The sequence below is a fragment of the Microtus ochrogaster genome, chromosome 24, assembly GCF_000317375.1.
Source record: "Microtus ochrogaster isolate Prairie Vole_2 chromosome 24, MicOch1.0, whole genome shotgun sequence".
In the NCBI taxonomy this organism is placed as follows: domain Eukaryota; kingdom Metazoa; phylum Chordata; class Mammalia; order Rodentia; family Cricetidae; genus Microtus; species Microtus ochrogaster.
The window spans coordinates 33,576,680-33,582,294 of NC_022024.1; the positions used below are offsets into that span (position 1 = coordinate 33,576,680).

General features: G+C 46.4%; 1 long non-coding RNA gene across 1 annotated transcript; it reads right to left on the bottom strand.

Moving 5' to 3' along the window:
• Positions 1-436: 436 nt before the first annotated feature.
• LOC113457372 lies at positions 437-4,857 on the bottom strand. The gene is made up of 3 exons (XR_003377963.1): positions 4,676-4,857; positions 2,508-4,376; positions 437-1,613 (listed from the first exon to the last, which is right to left on the bottom strand). It is a non-coding gene; the product is annotated as an uncharacterized LOC113457372 (long non-coding RNA).
• Positions 4,858-5,615: the final 758 nt, after the last annotated feature.

Sequence of the window (5,615 nt, forward strand, 5' to 3'; positions counted from 1 at the left end):
CCAAAAAGAAATAAAATTTGAAGAAGAGCTAATTTAAAAAAAAAAAAGAAGAGAAGAGCTAATTAAAAAAAAAGAATAGAAGAGCTAGTTTTTAAAAAAGGATGGGGCTAGCAAGAAACCTGGCACTAGAGAAATTCTCAGGAATCCACAAGGATGACCCCAGCTAGGAGCCTAAGCAATAGTGGAGAAGGTGCCTGAACTGACCTTGCCCTTTAGTCAGACTGATGATTATCTTAAATGTCACCATAGAATCTTCATCCAGCAACTGATGGAAGCAGAGGCAGAAACCACAGCGGAGCATTGGGCTGAGCTCCCAACGTCCAGTTGAAGAGTGGCAGGAGTGAGAATATGAGCAAAGAGGTCAAGACCGTGATGGGGACACCCCCTGAAACAGCTTACCTGAGCTAATGAGAGCTCAGCAACTCCAACAGGACTAGGAAGAAACCAGCACAGGGCCAAGCTAGACTCTGAGTGTGGGTAACAGTTATATGGCTGGGGCAGACTGCGGAGCCACTGACAGTGGCACAAGGATTTGTCCCTGCTGCTTGTACTGGCTTTTTTGGAATCCATTCTCTTTGGATGGATACCACGCTCAGCCTGGACATAACAGGGAGGGTCTTGGTTCTTTCTCGGAGCAATGTGCCTTGGCCTCTCTGTGGAGTGGATGGAGGGGTGAGGGATAAAGTGAAGGAGGGGAGGGATTAGGAATTGGGATTAGTATGTAAAATGGAAAAAAAAAAGTTTGTTTTCTTTTTTAAAAAAATAAAAGGTTTTGAGGGGCACTTGTTAAAACAAGAGGCAACTTATTGAACGTAGAGACTTTGAGCTGAGAACTGAGTCAGGAGAAGGTTACGGAGTCACAGATTTGGGAGCAAAGGGGGTTTCAAGTAGAAAGGACACCCGTGTAAACATCTAGATTAGAATTAAATGGGACGCGTCTCAGGATTATACATTCAGGACTATACTTAAGCAATTTGTGCCTGGACCTGAGGTTAGATGGACAAGGCCAGTTCACGCAACTGGTGCGCTATAATCCACAGCAGATCAGGGACAGCTTATCCAGGCTTTCAAGAACAAGTTTTCAAGCATTTGGTAACACTGATGCTAAAAACTGTAACTTTAAAAATGAATCACATAAACTCACAATTGAATAAAGTATGCATATCAAAACTATGACACCCAACCCCTTCCTCCCTAACCTCACTGTTCTCTCACAATCCACGCTCATGAGGTTATGAGTATGGGAGAGGAACTACACAATGTGCCCCTGAACGTCTCTGCTCACCCATTCCACTGCTCACATCCAGAGGCCGCAGACTCCGAGAGCCAGATGGTAAGGTCAGACAAGAATCCATTTCACGTATGTTCAGAGGATGCGATTACATCATTCATGGACCTCGGGTGTGAAAAGGGCTTCCGAAGCACCCAGGCCTGTCAGTCATCTGATTTTACAGTCTCGGGGAATCTTCTGTTCTACATGGTTCACGTTTCTTCAACTCTTAGCCAGCATTTCTTTGCCAGGAGTACTCTTGACAATAACGCTTAAATAAATGTAGACACACTCTTTTATTTTTCTTTTTTGTTGTGTTCAAAGGAATAAGAAGCAGGACATCCTAAGGAAGAGAATTCAAGAGGCTATGAGGGTTGTGTATCCGTATGTAGATACCTTTCTTAAGAATCATATCCTTTGACCCCAGCTAAGACTCCTAGCAATAATGGAGAGGATGCCTGAACTGGCCTTCTCCTGTAAACAGACTGGTGACCACCCTAATTGTCATCATAGAACCTTCATCCAGTAACTGATGGAAGCAGATGCAGAGATCCACAGCCAAGCTCTGTGCCAAGCTCCTGGAGTCCAGTTGAACAGAGGGAGGAGGGATTACATGAGCAAGGAGGGGCCAAGATTATGATGGGGAAACCCAGAGAGGAAGTTGACCCAAGCTAGTGGAAGCGCATGGACTATGAACTGACAGTTGGGGTGCCTGCATGGGCCCTAACTAAGCCCTCTGAATATGGGTGTCAGTTGTGCAGCTTGATCTTTCTGTGGGGCCCATGGCAGTGGAACCAGCATTTATCCTGGGTGCATGAACTGGCTTCTTGGAGCCCATTCTCTATGTTGCAATACGTTTCTCAGCCTTGATGTGTGTGGGGGGGGGGAGCACTTGGTCCTGACTCAACTTAATATGCCAGACTTTGTTGACTCCCCGTGGGAGGAGGGGAGGAAGGGAGAACTATGGTTAGTATGTAAAATGAATTTAAAATATTTTAAAAGAATCCTATCCTGCCAGGCAGTGGTGGCACATGCCTTTAATCCCAGGACTCGAGAGGCAGAGGCAGGCAGATAGATCTCTGTGAGTTCAAGGCCAGCCTGGTCTACAGAGTGAGTCCCAGGACAGGCTCTAAAGCTGCAGAGAAACCCTGCCTCAAAAGAACAAAAATTATATCCTTAGAGGAACAGATTGGAGAGAATTAATAGATATTAAAGGGAAATTATTAGACTGACTTACACTGCGTGGTTTGGATATAGTCCAACGATGGAGATCTCACACTAGAGAAGACAAGAACCTGGTAACTTCTCAACCCACAAGGCAGGGTGCCCCAGCAATTCCAGCATAGTACTGAAAAGAATAGAGGGTGCGTGGAGGGCCACTGGTCCTCAGTCCGTGTTGGAAACCCATAGAATCTGGGCCCTAATGTCAACAAAGTTACACAGAACAAAGCATGTGAACCTGCCGGTGAGAATGAAGGCAAAGCTTCCTCTGTCATCTTCTATCTAGGCTGCCACTGGAAAATGGCACCAAGACGTAGGGTAGGTTCTTCTCACTTCAAATCATCTGATCCACAAAATTCCCTCTCGGGAGTGCCCAAGGTCTTGCCTTTTAGTTGACCTCAGATACAGTTACATTGACAACTAAGTCTAAACATCACAGGCCTGCAGAGCCAAATGCATTGTGCCAGTCAAGTGTTTCAAGCATCAGATGGAGACATTGAGCAAAATAAAGTCACTGGCAACTGTATCGCTTGTGAGTGCTCCTGAGTATCAGAACCAAGAGGAGACTGGAAAAACAGATAATAGATGGATGGATAGAAGGGAGAGAGGGAGGGAGGGACGGAGGAAGGGAGGGAGGGAGGGAGGGGCAGAGGGGGAAGATGAGTTGATAGACATTATATTTTGGGGATTACTTCACTCAGCCTCAAGTTCTAAAACTTGGAGATCCAGGAACAGGTGAAGTAGAATAATGTCGAAAAAAAAAATTATTAGCTAGTGATTTCGTGACTTACTTTAAGTGCTGCTGTAGTGTGCATTTCCAAGCATGAATTCACCTGCTACCTGGAACAAAAAGACCTGGAGAAACAGCTGAAACCATGGGCTGTTGCCCTTAGCAACCTGACCACAAACACTATAATATATGCCTTCAAAAACAGAAGGCTGACTGCCAGGTGTGCATCCGTAAAAATCTCACTTGCTTGTTCACCCCACCTTGTGGTTTGAGAGTATAACACAAGAACGGAAACTGAGCGAGGACCAAGGGCTTTCAGGAACTATCTTGACTTGGATCTATGGCATGGCGAATACATTTCCTCTCTTCTAGTTTCATCGATGTTGGGGTGCTATTCCAGAAAGATTCCTGCAGCACGAATTCTCGTCTCAGCCCCAGTCTGGGGGCAAGAGGCAGAAAGTAAGAAAACAGCTGAGCAGAGACGGACTCCTCCCTGTCTGTCCTCTCCAGAAAACAGCCGAGCAGAGACGGACTCCTCCCTGTCTGTCCTCTTCAGAAAACAGCCGAGCAGAGACGGACTCCTCCCTGTCTGTCCTCTTCAGAAAACAGCCGAGCAGAGACAGACTCCTCCCTGTCTGTCCTCTTCAGAATGGATGGGTCCCAACACAGGGAAAGTAATGCCATACTCAACCTACAATTCAGATGTTAAAGTTATCCAGAAACGCCCTTAGAGACAAGTGCTAAAAACATTTAGCTGGATCTCTGGGCACTCTCGCCCAGTCAAGTTGACACACAAATTTAACCATCAAATCTAGGACCTTTGGTAAAGGGTAAACATTGGCGGGGTGAGAAATAAACGGGGTGAAGCTAGTCATAAGGTCGCGGGATGGGTAGATTTCCTTTTTGGATGACAAACCTTTTTTTGTTTGTTTGTTTGTTTGTTTTACAAGTATAATTGTGGCTTAATAAAGATATTGAACCGATGTTGCAGGTATAAGCATGGGGTTAAGAGAAAGATTTGACGGGGGCATCCCATGTAGGGCTGTGTGCTTCAGGGTCTCTCCATCTCTCTGTAGTACCAGCCTGCTGGCCTACACTTGTCCCATCTGCTGCAGCATGGAAGCATCTCTGATGGCGGCTGAACAAGGCACCCATCTAGGAGTACAAAAGAATGTCATTCAGAGTCATTTTATCACTACATTTTTTTTCTTTCTTTAGACCAATGTTATGTGGTTGTCCCCTAGGTCCCAGGGCTGTCTATACCAGTGTCAGGTATGAGTTACATCCTGTGGAGTGGGTCTTAGGTCACATCAGCGATTGGTTGGTTACAGAGTTAGGTTTCTGACCACTCCCTAGGCCCAGCAGGACAAGCATCTCAGTATTAACTTACCCATTTCCCCTCCGTCAAAACCACCAGGGTTCCCGACCTTCCAGGACAAATACCCACTTCTTACCAGAAAAGGTCCCTTCTTTACTGCCTTCCCACGAGGTGCACCTCAGGTGAGGCAGTCCCATCCGTGGCATAGGAAACGGGGTTTGAGAGAACAAGGTCCAGGGTCTTGTTTGAGGGGGCGTGGGATAAAGCTCCAGAACCCGAATGTTAAACGCACCCCAGTGTTTGGGAAGATGATGGCTCGGTGGATAAAGTTCTTGCGGCTCAAATATTCAGACTTGAGTTCAGATTAGCAAAAGTAAAATAAAATAAAAGCCAGTCATGGTAGTGATGGGAAGAAGGGAAGACGGGGATATTTAGGACTCAGTGGCCAAAGAGTCTCGCCAAAGGGATGAGCTACTGGTTCAGTGAGAGACACTGGGTCAAAAAATAAGGTGACACGTGACTGAGGAGGACCGTGTTCAGTATTGGGCTATCACCCTCTGACTTCCGGACATGCACGCAGACGAGGAAACGTGTGCACACGTGCACCACACACACAGATAGAACACCTCGGATATCACTACTGTGGCCATCGTGGGGAACGGGGGTGGGGGGGTGGGGACACACACCTGATTACAGAGCAGAGTTAACAGACTTGAACTGAATGAAGTGGAATGAATCCCTCTGCAGATTTTCAACACATCCCTGCTGCAGTTCGACAAACGACCAGCAGGTGGCAAGCGATCCACATATCCCGCAACAGAGGCCAAGCAGGTCCCCAAATGTTCAGCGGAGAAACTATTCTGTCTTGTTTTCTCCAGTTAGGCTGTGGGCAACATTGGTGTTTCATTCCGTTGCATGTTAATCAAGATGCACCAAAGTCCCAAAGTTTGCCCAAGCCCCTAACAGTAATCCTTGTCTCTGGGATGCTGAGGGTTAGCAAGGTCCATAATTTGAGCATCAGCAGCAGGTTGAGGACAACATCATCATTTACCCATGAAGGTTATTTTAGAGGAAAG